The sequence below is a fragment of the Zerene cesonia genome, chromosome 10 (assembly GCF_012273895.1).
Source record: "Zerene cesonia ecotype Mississippi chromosome 10, Zerene_cesonia_1.1, whole genome shotgun sequence".
Taxonomy (NCBI): domain Eukaryota; kingdom Metazoa; phylum Arthropoda; class Insecta; order Lepidoptera; family Pieridae; genus Zerene; species Zerene cesonia.
This window is the reverse complement of record NC_052111.1, coordinates 5,551,958-5,567,694: the sequence shown is the minus strand read 5'-3', so window position 1 is coordinate 5,567,694 and position 15,737 is coordinate 5,551,958. Positions and strand designations below refer to the sequence as shown.

The 15,737-nt window shown below is 35.8% G+C and overlaps 1 protein-coding gene across 2 annotated transcripts in view; it reads left to right on the top strand.

Annotated features, from left to right (window-relative positions):
- LOC119829313 (toll-like receptor Tollo) overlaps window positions 1-15,737 on the top strand; it is a 49,375-nt gene that overhangs the window by 18,579 nt on the left and 15,059 nt on the right. The window contains exon 2 of one of the 2 annotated variants that reach the window (XM_038351782.1): window positions 14,683-14,762. The gene's annotated coding sequence lies outside the window, so the exon portion shown is untranslated. Of the gene's footprint in view, window positions 1-14,682; window positions 14,767-15,737 lie in introns of both variants that reach the window. The other variant, XM_038351783.1, reaches the window with a different exon arrangement.

The window sequence follows — 15,737 nt, the reverse complement described above, 5'->3', positions numbered from 1 at the left end:
TATTCAAATAAGCTTCCATTAGACTGTTATTATGACTTACATTGCGCTAGGAATATTTCTTATTTGGATGACATTGCATATTATTTCTTTTGCATTTGTACGATTGGTTTGATTTTGTATAGATTTGTTTAAGCTACCATACTATGGAATTGCGATGCACGTGTGAGTTCTTTGTTATCGTTATTCTTTTAATGCGAACGGGTGCCGCTAATTTATTTCGATATTTGCGCTCCCTTGGTTCGCTTGAGCGTGGAAAAATTAAGTAATTCATTCAGCATGGAAGGGTAGAGTGTATTTGACGTAAAAAACGGGGTATATAGCCATCAGATGAAATAGCCTCGCATGGCTGCGTCCCAACGGACCTGCCTCGTTCAACCGTCCCTACAATTCTTATTCAGATGTTTAGATAAACATTCATAGATACGCTTTCTGTACTGACTGAAATAATGGCCGCTAGTTTAAATTATTTCCGGACAACGATTTATATGTACAAACTAGATTTGATTAAAATGTTAATTCAATTAATTAAGTCCCGTACGCATTTTAAGATTTTATCAATTTGATGTGCATGTTTGCATAATGCAACACGTTAAGCTCGTTGTATTTTATTACTGCGCACATAATTACGCGGCTGTTTTATTTGTTTACTATTTAAAGTGCGGCTTGGATTTAAGTAAAAATTAGGGCGCAGTATTGCCTTATCCGCCTTTCGAGGAAGACAGTGAATGGAATAGCGCTGCAGTGGAAATAAAGGATTTGTGTCAAGTACTTAGTTCTAGACGGCTCGCTCTCACCCCGTTGTTCGGAATGCCCACACGAGTGCTGAGCAAGCAACAGAAGTCGGCTCGGTATGACGGCTAATGAAGATATGCGAGTGCACTCGACCGTGCAAACAAGCACCGCCCGAGGCTCTGTTTCTGTTTACTCCCGCGGGATTAGTAATTTAAAAGTCAATGCGGACACTCAAAAGGGTCAATCGCATCGCGCGTACGTATTGAAAACAGATACCCTTTTCTGTATTCCGGCGGTAGCTCATGAAAGTTATAAGGGCTGAGTTGTTGAACTATGTAATTGACTTGGTTGTGCGGTCGCAGGCTTTGTTCTCGAGGGCGGATAATCGAAAACGCCTCTGGTCAGCCCGATGATGAGAGAGAAACTATACGATGTTGATATGTGGATCCAGACGACCCCTTGTTTGATTTGCAAAGAGCTATTTGTCGAAAGACTGCGGCGAAAGCAGGAAATTGGACCCCGTTGCCGGTTTCTCTAACACTCGTCCAATTACATCCTTTTCAACTGTTTAACAGCTTTAGCGACAATCGTTTTAATATGCGGCCGACCCTTAATTTAGTCTTTTGTTCGAAACAATTTTAGTGACCGTCGCAAAACTAATATGAAACGAAAACGTAAAGAGCGAGTCGAGGAGACATGACGCCAGTTATAAAATAGACAAAAGCGTTTAGCTCGAACACGAATACTGAGCTATTTAAGTCTGAAGCGGTCCCTGTGCCATCAATTTTATTTTCTCGCACAAAACATGTCGGCTGTCGCAACGCATTATGCCAGGAGCGCCACACGCAACATTCAATGTTTTATTTTGGGCAAATGTGGACGTGGACATGGACGTCTCCAATGATTGACTTATCCGGGGGTAATTTGAGAGGCACTCTTGAGCGAGCGGTCGCGCGCGGCACGTCATGCCGCGGCCCGACCACCGACCGACTCCCGAGGGTAACACTATACTCTGTGCTCTTAGCTACCAGTGACAGGTATTAAAATAAAGGCTCTTTAATGTTGCCGGTGCATATCTTGTTCTTAAAGTGCCGGAAGCGTGTGTCGAGAAAGCAGAATACGAGCGAAGCTTTATTTATGTCTATGTCAAAATTCGTGTCTTTATGATATATTTGTAATCATCTTTATCATACGTAATAGATAATAAAATAAACGTATGCAATTATTTAAATGAATATATGAATGTGCGATTGCCTATTTAAAATCAATCCATTTCTTACGTATTTTAAGTAGACACAAACACATTTATTGTCAGTTAGATTTTCTTTATCCAGCGAAGCGCCAATTCATCTTACTTTACTGGTACATCGAATTCGATACACCTCTGTGTACCGAAGGAATATTGACAGTCTCGGGTGGTTTAAAAGTGCACTGTTTTAAGAGAAAACCAATACGAACGAACCATCTGCGTGTTGTCTTTTTCAAATGGCTGGGAGTACAACGTAACCCGATACAAGACTGCGAGCAGGAAGAACGCAAGATAAAAAGAACAATATATTCGACTGAGTTTAAGCAACAACAGATCTTCTCTTGGAGGATAAGCAAGGATACAAATGCAACGAGTGCAGGCTTAGCGAAATGAAAAGAAAATAAAAACGGATTCCAACAGCGTTAGCTGGCTTAACGCATCACCATAATTCAATCGTACTTTGCTACCAAAAGAGCATCGAATTTATAACAAAACTCGCATAGCACGACCCCTACCTATTATTTATGGCACTCGGTTGGTCTGTCACAAAAAACGGGCGGGTGCTTCGAATGTCTCAGCGGGTAACTTCGGGATATAAGCTGCAATAACACGCACTTCCTCCACTTAAAAAGAATTTACCATTAGTCGAAACCAATGAATAACGAACCCACCGTTCGTGGACCGTAAAACTATTTTGGAAATTCTATTTTTCCATCGCTGTAAAATATATCAGTGACAAGTAATCCGGATTTATTGAATACACTGTATCGGAGATGTTTTAATGCAAGCCATGTGGTGGCAAATGTGGGAACCCCGCCAAGACATTGCCCCACTAAATGACTTTGTTACTCCATTGTTACATGGCTACTATTTACATTGAATTCCGCTGTGCATTACTTTTATTTTGAAATTGTGTTCCTCTTAAATGTTCGTCAGGATTTACATATTTCTATTTATTTGTTAAATACTTAAATACTTTCTTCAATTTATATGTAATTCGTTTTTGTACGATGAATATAGGTGCTAAGAAGGGTTTTTATTGTCTCGATATAAAATATAATGATTCAACGCACATAAAACATTACATCTTTAAAAGAATATTCAATGACTAATCGTTTGATTTATAGTTAAATTGTACATTCTTCTCAGCGCGTTTTAAGATTGTTTGTTATTCGCTGATTGCTTTCCCGTTTCAATACACACTTGTGACTATTCAATGTTTTAATTTACCGGATGTATGAAAAAATACCTGCTGCCAAATGCAAGCGTAAGTGGTGTCATTGAAATCTCTTTAGAAATAAACGGAGATCCCTTTTGCACTTCCACGGCGGGTCGCTCCTTTGTTATTGAAGAACACTCAAGAGCTATTTTAAATCCTCACTAATTATTCTAAGACGTTAAATCTTACAAAGCGAACTCATAAACCATCTGCGTTATTTACAAAAGACATATTCGACAAACAGAAGACATTGTCATTCGGCTGCGATCAATTTTAATCCCGAAAACGAGACAAATATCACGAATCGGGTCAACAGCTATCTTCTCACGTTTGTTGACTACTTAAAGTGTGATAATATTTATTAAACGGTTCATTCGAAACGAGCTACGCTAATAAATAAGCCGGTAAGACCATTACGCGTCACGGAAGATTTACAATTTATGGTATACACGTTTTTTCATACGACACAGTTCATTGCGGCTTCATAATCCTAAGAATTTGGATCGCGATGCTATCTTTATGTTTTACTTGTAATTAGTATTTATTTATAGCTACAGTTTAAAGTCAACGAACATACACAGCGATCTTGTGTGTACAAAGCGATTTAGAACTAACTAATGTGGTCAAGGGACGGATTAGTTAAGCAATTAAGCGGGTTTTTGTGTGTCTAACTCCCAAATTCTAAGATGCGGCACGCGATAGTATAATTTATGCGTTTAGAATAGTGTTACATACTGTATCCGTTTGAGACAATCTGCTTAATGGGATGAGAAAATGCTCTTGCAACAGATTTTATACATAAATTATGAGTTTAGAATACCGAGTGCACAAAGGATACGTTGTTTTTGTTATATTTGGCTACGTTAAATTTAATAAAGTTTGAACGAAGAATAAACTGCGGGCGTAATTAACTAGTATGCAGATTTTTAAAGCAAAATTTTAATCTTGAGCGAGTAAATATTTCTGCGTGTTACGACTTGCATAGAGAATTATTATACATACTTTAGAGTTACTAACAAGAGTTACTAACACTAAATGACACTGCAAGGGGTAGCATGAATTTTTATCATGTCACATTGATGGGAACCCGCAGATTTGAAAAACTTTTTATGTATGTTTGTCCGCACAGTTCGGTAGCATGTTTAAAATTCCAAAAAAGCAGCTACTGTGAGAATTGGCTCGCCATCTGTCAGCAACGCGATACTTTGAAATAACGGGCCAGTTAACGCTTAAATAAACCGAGTTTACCCCCGCGTCCTACTCAAAGCTCCGTATAAATCATATGATAATTGAATCATATGCTGCGTGTCAAAAGTAATTAACGAACGCTGCGATACGCATCTCGAGCCACATGTGCTTTTTTAATAACGCTCATCTCAGTTCCTCACACGCGACTCACGCTCGAGATAACATCAAAAGCATTTCTTTAATTCTCGTATAATGGAAATTATAACTTCTCCCGGCTATGTGATGACTTTATTATATTATTCTCATTGTGAAAGTAAATTGAGCGGCGGTAGGGACGCTGCGGGCGTCAATGCGATCGCATCACCAGATGAAGTCACATTTTTTTCGTAGTGACTATACTTTTTCATTTGATGGATGACTTAATTGACTAATATAAATGTTAAATTAATGATCATCCCATTTTGTTGAGTTTTTAGAGCGGGTACATGTCAAGACTTGTAAACAACATGTCAGAATACAAATAACGGTGTTGGCTTGTTCTATTAATTTTGGGAACCAATTTAGCGTCTACATTGTAAAATTTGTTCCATAAATATTTTAACATTTAAAAATTCATAATTGGTTCAATTGAATCTAAACGATCATATTAATTGCCTATAAAATCTTTTACAGTCGTATTCCGATCTTTTTGATGGAACACAAATATTTAGCTCGAAGTTTTAAACTTTTCCCACGGACTGCATGGTGAATAAATGATATGCTTTTATGTGCATTCAGCGTTATTTTAGAACAGAAACATTTGTAAGAAAGTACATTTTCTTGAGTGCTATTTTCTTAGTTGGTTTTCGTGAAGGTTAAGAATGAAATATTAGAGGTATCGTGTGCCCACTCCGGCTCGTAATGAGGCCCTTAGGAATACGTAGCAATATCTTAATACCCGCCTCGGCCCGGGGTGACAAATACTCGACGTTCGCGAGGAATTGTAAATAATTTATAACCACTCGTTTTACCTTCCAACCCGGCGCGATGACAAGTCGGGTCGCGTGCTAAGATATTGCACGCCGAAATGAACGACGTAAAACACCTGACAAAATGTGTTTTCCACTTATTGTAACGAAAAACAGCTCTTAAAATTGCCCCCATAAAATTCAAGTTACCGTGTGGATATGAGATAGTAAATTATAATGTTCTATTTCACCTCAGTGTATCAGTGTTAAGTAGAATTATTGCTGACGAGTTTGCGAGGTCGCTTAAATTTCGCTGGCTTTAGTAATTTCGCTGCGTTTGTATATCAAAGGTATGCATTGCTTCATAATGTATTGACTATTTTAGATTCATTCAACACGAATAACATTAATTTGGGATTAATAATATGATTATACAAATACACGTCCCATGCAACGATTATAATGTTGCAGATTTTTTGGTTATTATCCACACTATTAAATACAAAACGTTTTCTTCGTGTCTGAACTCTGAAAGTGGAATATGGACGAGCTCATAAAAGGGTCATAAAGACGTGACGGAGAGCGTGCTACGCGAGTTCAGTGATAGGTTCTTTGATTTGTATAAAGCAGCTGTTTGAAGCGTTAATAACTTATTCGTCAGAGTTGACGGTGCGGAAGAGGGTGTTCTAAACGTACAACAAAATATACAGAAGAAACAAACCGATCAACCGATATTTAAATTCTAACGTCGGCTGCTATCTTAGGCGACGCCTTGATGCATTTATGTCTTCGTAAATGCGTTTGTCTTCAGTGTTTTTAAACTAATAGTTTATCAAGCCATCGAGGCGTTAGTGTGGTCGTGGTTTTAGAGGGGCAATTTAATTTTATTATCCTCCTTTGGATATTAAGAGAATTGAGATGGTAGCTATTTTAGAGTAAGCTTTAATGGATATTTCTACTACGCATCGATTAATGTTACTTTTATATCATAATGTTTTTTAAATACACTTAAATAAAACGTGTTTGTACTTTATTGTCTGTTAGATACTACAATAGAAGTAACATTTCTTTTATGTGATACGAAATAAAAAAAAATAGTTTACATCATGCTAGCTTAAAAGTACTAAATTTAAAACTTAATGCAAATAACATACTAAAGTAGACACGTACTTCAATATGATTCCCTTAGAAATGTTGTAATTGTTTTTATTTGTACACTCGCTGGACACTCGAGAGCTGAGCGATGTCAAAACGTTATTTCAAGTTTAGATACACTCATAATTCATACAAATGCGTTGACGTGGAAGCCACTCTATGCGTGTGCGTCTTTCGTAGTCACTTAGGAAATATTTTTATAAGGCGACTGTGAGTGGAGAAACGCAAGCTTAAATATTATAAGTATTCCACAATGACAAACAATTCTAATTTAAAGGCGTATGTTTGTAAAAATCCAATTAGTTTTAAATTGTTAACATGAATAAAGATTCAAGATATTACATTAAAAATACCTACCCTTATAATATGATTTACCTCGAAATAATTACACATCGTGTGTGATGAAATTTTAAACCGTTACCTCTGTTGGTTCAATAAAATTGTTCCCGGTACTATAATTCGATAAGCCGCTATATTATGTTTGAGTCGGCAAATATGGCGGTTACTATCAATTAATATATCTGGGTTAAATTTTAAACTCCGCTGCTCATTGAATACTAATGTATAGAAAACTCATAGCAGAGTTTATAGCTCATATTTATTCCGCGGCAGTAAGCTCTAATTGTAGACACATCCACAGTTTTAGTTCAATCGATGGTTCTTGTTTGATTAAACGGCACGGGAATACTGAGCCCGTCCGCCATTTTATACTGTGTTCATTCACCACACCACCCATACCCTTAATTAACGGAGCTTGAACTATCATTCCGGTTTCTTTCCTTGTCATTAGTGGAGTAGTTATTTGTAATACAATTGCTTGTGGCTTGTAATTTTGCAAATCACACAATGTAAATTGTAGGTGGCTACGTTGCTACGGTGGATGTTTGGGTAGGAGCTTTTTATTTAATTTAATATTTACTTGGTGAGGTTTCGTCTTTCAGAGTGACTACAGAGGATGTTTAAAGTAAACTTTAAAAACAATTTTTGAGAAATATTGACGCGTGTGAGTATGTAACGTTTTTTTCATATATTTCTTTTGTATTATTAAATATCGTTAAAACAGATCAGAGACTCATTGACATAGATCATTTACATAGAGATCATAGACATAATATATTTTATTTTTATTAAAAAACTTGCGAATTCAATGTTAATTAAAATAGCACCGAGGAGAAGCTGTAGCGTTATTTTCTGAAGCATAAGTAGATAGTTAAAAGCGTTTGCAAAGCTGTTACTTTGTGTGAACATAGCGCACGGTGCTTCCTGTTTTATGTGGGAACTTTTGTCGTCAGCAATCCCAGTAATATCGGTTTTGCAGCAGATGTGATTGGACCGTTTTGTTTTCAACCTGTATTCACTGTTGCCAAGTTTTGTTTTAAACGTTTATGTCAACTTCGTTCAGCTTTCAGTTTTGAATCGACTCGTTCCAAACTTTTTACTCTTGTACTGTTCTGTTCTTTAATGTTTCTGGAATAAATTGAAATATACAGAGTAGTTTGCTGTTTATACTTCAATTGCGCTTGTAATTGGTTAGTGTTCGTAGTGTTTGTTGATCGTACCGTTCTCTGAAATTGTTATTATGTCACTTTTAAACAAACGGTAAGTGGGAGGCGAAATTGCAAAGTTATTTCACATAAAATCGAACAGCATGCAAACAAAAATAAAAAGCTTTTCATGTTATAGAAAAAAGGCGAAGTGTTTCTATTTATTTACGTGGAGTCTTCAAGGTCTTATAATTGTAACTCCATTAAAAGTTACGTCTTTGTAAAAGTAAACATGGCGCCTGTCGTCAAAGGAAGTCCTTAAAAAATAATGGCCATTTCCTGATATGCTTCTTCAGAAACTTTAAATGAATCGTTAAAGTTAATTCCGTGCTCTTGTTTTTTTGTATTATTCTATAACCGTTAGTTTATACTTCAAACTTTGCAAATAATCATATTAGCTAGAAATAGGATTTTCCTTTGTTAGAAAGTTATTCAATGCTATCCGGAATAAATTGTAAGCCTAAAGAGATCTAACCTATTCTGTAAATACCGCAGAATTCTCAGTATCTGACGTTTAATCCAGCTACATATAAATATTGAGGCTTGACAGTGAATAAAGAACTGGATAAAGAACGCACACGCTAGTAATATTGTGACTGTCGCCGCCATTGTGGAGTTAATATCTGAATTCAACAAAGAGGAGTGTAGTGATTCCAAAAAACGAATAAAAGTGCTGCGAGCGCGGCGCGCGTCAGATTATAAGCATAAATTATTAGACACTTTTGTTCAAATCGAAGCGACGGCCGTACCCCATTCAATTACTCAGATCGTCCAACAAGGAGTGCCGAGTCTTTTTCAGATGTTTGTGTAAGGGATTAGTTCTGGATATCTGTGTCGGTATCTCCATGAGATAAGTACGAATATACGTCAACGTCGGACGACTAAGCCGATTATTTTAAATGTATTCACTTCCTTAATGGAGGTCGTTTTTCATTCGCGCCGTGACTCCTCTCTGACTTACCGAAGATGTTTGGTTATGATCCGGCCAATGACTGCTTCGGATTATTGCTCATTTATCTGACGTTTATTAAATGTCTTGATACTACCATTTATAAGGTTATAAGCGGGAAGATGGTTTTAAAATGAGCTTTGATAATATAAAATTCGTTTTAAAGCCAGAAGTGTATAGATTAATCATTAAATACAAAAGCAAGATTGTTTGTATCGATAATTCAAACATATATTTATGTATACAATAATTTCTTACAGATTCCCTTTGTTAAATTTACATATCAATTGTATGCGACAACGCATCTCTTTATTCGAATCAGAAACTAAGAATGGTATAATTATTCATAACGTTAAATGTTCGACCACACAATAGTTTGGAAAGAGATATTGCTACATGATTCCAACATTTTTAAGTAGCGATTTATTGAAATGAATGTTAAAAATATAAAATCCATAGCAATATGTAACCCGCCACCCACAAGCACTTGACAGATGCTCTTAAACGTACATATAATTGAAAACATGCTTATGATATATATTATAAAAGTCATTTACTCTATTTTAAATTATCATAATCTATCGATTTTCTCGGATAAGTTTAAACGATAAATTGTATTACAGTTATTACGTGTCAACATATATGGTTAATGAATCTTCTAAATTATAAAATTAAAGCTTGAATTCAATGGAAAGTTTAAAACCTTTATGGTGGATATTGTTAATTATACTTATATCTACCAAATGTATGTGTGCTTGGCCACGTTTAGGCGAGTTACTATAACGACTTTCTTATATATAAAACGTGTACTAGCATTTCACCCGCGGCTTCACCCACGTAGTCATAAGATGTCAATGGAATGTTTCACCGCTGTAAAAAGTATCCTACATCACACAAACACACTGTCGCATTTATAATATTAGAAAACAATATAGATATTGTATATACTGTACAGTGTAAGTAAACACGCAGTAATATTCTTAATTTATGTGAATGTGAATTAAACAAACATTATATCAACCACAATAATGTAATGATTCGTGCCCTCAACCCGAATATATTTCACACAAATTTAGTAATTGTTAACCGTTTCGCGTTAAAACTGTTTGCGACAGCTGACTGTTAATTAAAATGTAAAATAAATATTTAAAACACGCTCTTATCAAATTCGTGACACGTAATTAACTATTTGGAAAAACATTTTTACTGAAGAACTTGGCCATGCAGTATGTTTTATAGCAGGTGGGTATCTAATTAATTAGAGAGGGCGCCAATTCCCCTCGTCTAGCTGAAATTAAATGTGTTTTTTTTTGCATTTTTATTCGTTATAACCAAGCGTACAGCAAGCAGCGTATGATGATTAATAATAATTCAAAAACTCTACGTCCGACCCGGTACAGTTGTAAGGAAAAGAGTAAAACTTTAATTACACTGTGCAATGTAGGTAATTACGGGTTTCTGTTAAATAATTTGCATGCTTGATAGAGTACAGTATAAGTTTACCTATAAATTCATCATTGTGCGTTATTAATTTTTTTAAACGTACTACATAAAACAGCTGTTGTTGATTATCAAACACAGTTGTTTGACATCGGTCTTCAAGCTATGTAAACCGTCAGTTTGTCAAGCTGATATGTAATTAGCATTATTTTTGCTTTACAAAATCTATCATCAAAACATCCTCGAACGAGACAACAATACTATTCTAGTACATAGAGTTCCGTGTTCCACTATTATCATTACAAATAAACACAATTTAAACGTACACAGTTCTGCACTCGAGTGTACAGTAAGTCACCCTATCGCGTGAGACGCGCAAGGTGGGGTCGCCGTTATATCACTTGTCTACATAACATTACACTATTAGAGCTAACCGCAGGCTATGTCGCTGTGTGAAAACGCAAGGTAACAAATGTATTCAATTTTATATTGGAAATTGTACTGAATGAAATACAAACTACTAACAATATCAACAATAATCGGTGAAGTATATGGCCCATATCCTTTTCCTTCCTTTCCCAGTCCTTTCCTTTATTCCTCTCACCAATCCTTTCTTAATCCATTCCCAAAAAGTCGGCAATCCATTTGTAGAGGCTTAAGGTCTATAATGGACCTCATGCCTCTACAAATGTTCATGGGCGGTGATAGCGCTTACCATCAGGTGACCCACCAGCTCCATTGCCGACTGTGACATAAAAAAAAGTATTTATACAAATTGTATTAATATCTATTCGTGATCATAATAACAGTATAATTTAATGTGTTGTGTGTTCTCGCTAAGGCTATAGTACCTACAATTTCCCAGTAGGCTTTTAGTTAAAATATATTCAAAAACTAAACACCATTTCTTATCCCACATAGAAGACGACCAGATTTACTGTAATACTCATAAAAATAATAAACCAGCCGAATTAGCGTTTACAACGTGAACCGAAATCCAAATAGATTAGACATTATTTGCTCTCAGCTTCAACGTGACTATCTCGTGTTTGAAGACGCTCTCGGTACATGCTCGTACATACATTAGTTTGAGATGTAATTAAATGTTTATTTAATTACTGACACGCACCTGCATGTTCCGTCACAACGTTTTGATTTGACGTCCGTTTGATTCGAGAGCAAGCCGTGTAGATGATATTGGGTTCCGTTTAATAGGAAACCTTGTAAGCTTGAAGATTGTTTGAGTGGATTTGTATAACTCTCGAGTTTTGGTTCTCATCGCTTCACTGTTTGTGCCCTCTAGAGTTTATTATTTGTGATAATAAGGTTGTGAGCACTTATTAACATTCTATAAACGAAGCTTTAATCTGTCTGTATTGTTATTCTACAATTACAACATTGAATAATATGGCTGAGAGCTGATAAATCGAGTTCTACAAAATGCTTTTTATGATTGAAAGCTAATTCGCAACTTGATCTTCGTTTATAATTGTTTAATAAAAGGTCTAAATCTATATCAAATGATAACATGTTGCTGGTAATTTAATTACTATGACTCACCAGTGAGCATTAAATTTGAACGCGGAGCACTAAATACAGTTTACATTAAATTGTGTAAACCCGATGCATAATTATAAGTTCGGGTTACATGAGTGGTTATTAAGATGGCAGTCGAGCGTTCTGAGAACATCGTCAAGTTTTGTTTTCTCGGAATGAAATCTGATGTTTTGACATTTTGAATCGTTCTTAATGCGCCATTGCGTGTTTATTCGTTTTATTTCGAAGGGAATGTGTTTATTACGGGACTGGTTTAATAGATTAGTGAGATAACACTTTTTGACCCTTTGGAAAATACTGTTAATGAATTTGGAGGCGTTTTTTTGTTTGGTGAACTATAATGAAGTTATAAGTGCTTTTTTGATATTATTGAACGAATATACAAATATGTTATTAAAGTTATATCCAGTTTAGAAGAGATAAGGATATTATTTATAACCAAAGCGTGTATCTAATCCAAGAATAGTCAACAGAACAGGTCTTCTATAAATCGTTGATACATTAAATGACAGCTCCGACCAGTTCTTACAAATGTTCTGCAGGTTCCTAAATAAACCACCGCCCACGTTTGTTTATGTCTTACAAGGAGATAATACGACTAGACAAAACTAGAGAAATGCAGCTAAATAAAAATATTTATTTTAAAAGATAGGACAATAGTCTTAAATGATGTCAATTACTCACTGTCTATAAGGAATTTATAATGATATAAGTAGCATCTCTTTAATCAGTAGGTGCATCCATATAGAAAATTTAATGTAGAAATGCATTACCCACTCTCTTTACCTTGCAGCTTCCGAAATATAAATGCGCCCCTGAAAAGGTTCACGTTAAAATTTAAAAGCAATAACTGACTATAAACTTCAATCCAGTTCGGCTCCGAGCGCAATAGCTGAATTACTTAGGAATTTGCATAGTAGCTACATAATTTCTTACAGCAAAGCGTTTTCGAGCGAATCTTAAAAGCGATGGAAATTTTAAAGAGTTTGAAAAGAAAATTAAGCAGGACGCTGCAGTCTGAAAGCGGCACGACCAAAGTCGCTACAACGCGCAACTTAGTTACGTACGCTCAGAGTTACCTCGTTAACGCGTTCAAAAAATTACAGGAGCAAAGTCGAATTAATCTACGCGATTTTTTCTCTAGCTGAGCAAAGGAAATACTGTGCTAATGAGCTAGATTGTTAACTGGAGCCTAACGCTCGCCTTTGTGGCAGGTGCTCTTGTTTAGCTATGCGCTGCAAACTTTATATTGAGGGCGTAATTGCAAATAGACAGTTATTTGGAGGAGCGGTGAGAAGGAACGATTTGAATATATCGTTGCAGGGGAAAACGCTTGCTTTCAACTTAATGACGAAAATATAAAAAGGGATATGAACTCAATAAACATTGCGTTTAATGGATCTTATGTTTTTTTTTTTCATTTCGAACTAAATCAGTTTCTCGTTCTATTATTGAGTTTATGATGCTGCTTTCATTTCTCATAAAAAAATATACGCATGCGCTGTCCATTTTTCGCCTTTATTCATTTGTTTTCAATTCTCAGTATAATAGCGCAGCATTAAAATAGATCCCCGTCAGCCGCTCGCCACGATACACGCTTCAGATAAATTCCCTTCATTTTTCTCTCTCTCACGAGCCGTCAACGAATAAATGCTTCCACTGTCTTTTTTGTACGTGCAACCGAAGGAATTACAACATTAATCAGCCGAAATGAACCCTTTAGCGAAATGTCAAAAGGTTTACTCGGCTCTACACATAACGAGTTGTGCTTATCCATAATGGAAACAAAAGAATGCTCGGTTGTTCACTCGCTATCCGTCCATCGCTGCGTATTTTGCTCAGACGGGTTCATGCAACACAATTCTCTGAGATAAACTGAAGTTTTGTTTGACCAGCATTTATTCAAGCCCGTGTACTAACTGAGAGGTATTAAGTCGAATGGCTATAATTTACTCTTGCTTATTTAGGACTGTGTTTTAGGAGTATCTTTTGTCTGTTTCAGCGAAATTGAAAAAGGTATCTCAAAGGACTTTTGCAAAAGTTGGAGCTGAGATTTTTGTTTGATATTGGGCGCATGTGAATTGAATTCCATTAGGTCGCGTGTGGCATTCATGTGAATGAGCGGCTCGTCCTGTGTAGGCCCGTCCGTCCGAGCAAACATTTCCACTTGATTAGAGTATGAAGCACCCGGGACACCTGTGCCGGCCGACTTTCTGTGCGCTTTGTTTTAAAGTTCGTTTCGCCCGGAAAAGTTATATCGCTGATCTAATGCGGGCGACGTCTGACTCCTGCACGATGAAAGCGTAAGCTATCTGATACGAATTTAAACTTTCTTCCCGTAATTGAATCTTGTATATAAGGAGACAATTGTATTTCAAGCGTGTTCTTGAAAATTGGTGCGGCAGCCGTAAACTTTTATGCTTTGCTCTTAATGTTTACAGACAAGAAATACTCGCGTAGTTAGTAGTAAGAAAGATCATGAATTACGAGGGTACATAAACTCTCATTTATGAAGGTCTGTTTTATGAGGCCTTAAACGTGAATATCCTTTATCGAAGCATAATAATGCTTGTAATAGAGCTTTTAGAAGATAGTAAATATTATGAGTGATGAATGTATTGCGAAAGTGTTACGAATAATTGATTGACATTTAAACCATTCATATACAAGTATATACTTATATTATACTTTTATTGTTTCAGGTTTTGGCTGCAGACCTAAACAAAACCATAAGCTAATGATTTGGATTTCTGCAGCGTTATAACATCAAGCCTATAATTAGGTAGGTAAGTTTCAATATCTTCATCTACTTTCATCATCTAATGTTATAGAATTCTCAAACGCTCTGGTTTCTCATATTTATTTTATTTATGTTTTAAGTTTATTTCTAAGGTCTATTATAGCGTATAAACATAACTCATCTTAAAACATTCTCTTGCTAGGTGGGAAACTAACAACATAACATCCACGTTTACCAATTTGTCATGAAAATCAAAAGAAAGGGGTGATTTGTATCTTTTTTCAATAGAACAACACCTGCGGACCATTTGTGCGGTGTTCCCTCTAAGCTTTGTAAATGTTCCACCATTTGTACCGAGATTGAAAAACTGTTTCGTTTCACAATTGCAACGTTTCGGTTCCGGTTTCGTATGGGTATTGCAAAAAATTGTTCTTTTATGCAACCTTTATGAGTATTCTTTTTGCTAGAGGATACCGAACGTGCAACTTTCAAAGGACAATCTTGTGGATGCATTAACGATTGAGTTTGTGAGAACCAGTTCGAGTTGGAAATCGGAAATCGGACCTGATTAGAGTTCCGTTCCTATTTGCTCCATTATACGCATCCAATTTACACCAAATTACATAGAGCATGTGATAAACGTCTCGTCAAGTAATTACAACTCGAAGATTTGTTAATCTATTTACATTTCGCTATAAGTAAACCATATATTAATGTATGAATGATCTTCTTTCATTAGCTACGTTTACTGGATAAGAAGTGCAGAATAGAACATAGCTATAATTGTGGAGGTTATTAAACGACAACAAGCATAATAAATTTTATACACTAAAGTTTAAAGCCAGTCCTAAATTACTCTGAATAACATTCATCTTAGAGAGCATTTGGTGGAAAATATATTTAAAGTAATTTCCTATAGAATGAATATGACCCGAACTCTTTGTATATACCTAGTCTTGCCATAAATATTGTAATAAAGAAAAAAGAAAATTGTTAACTGCAAATAACATTTATTAC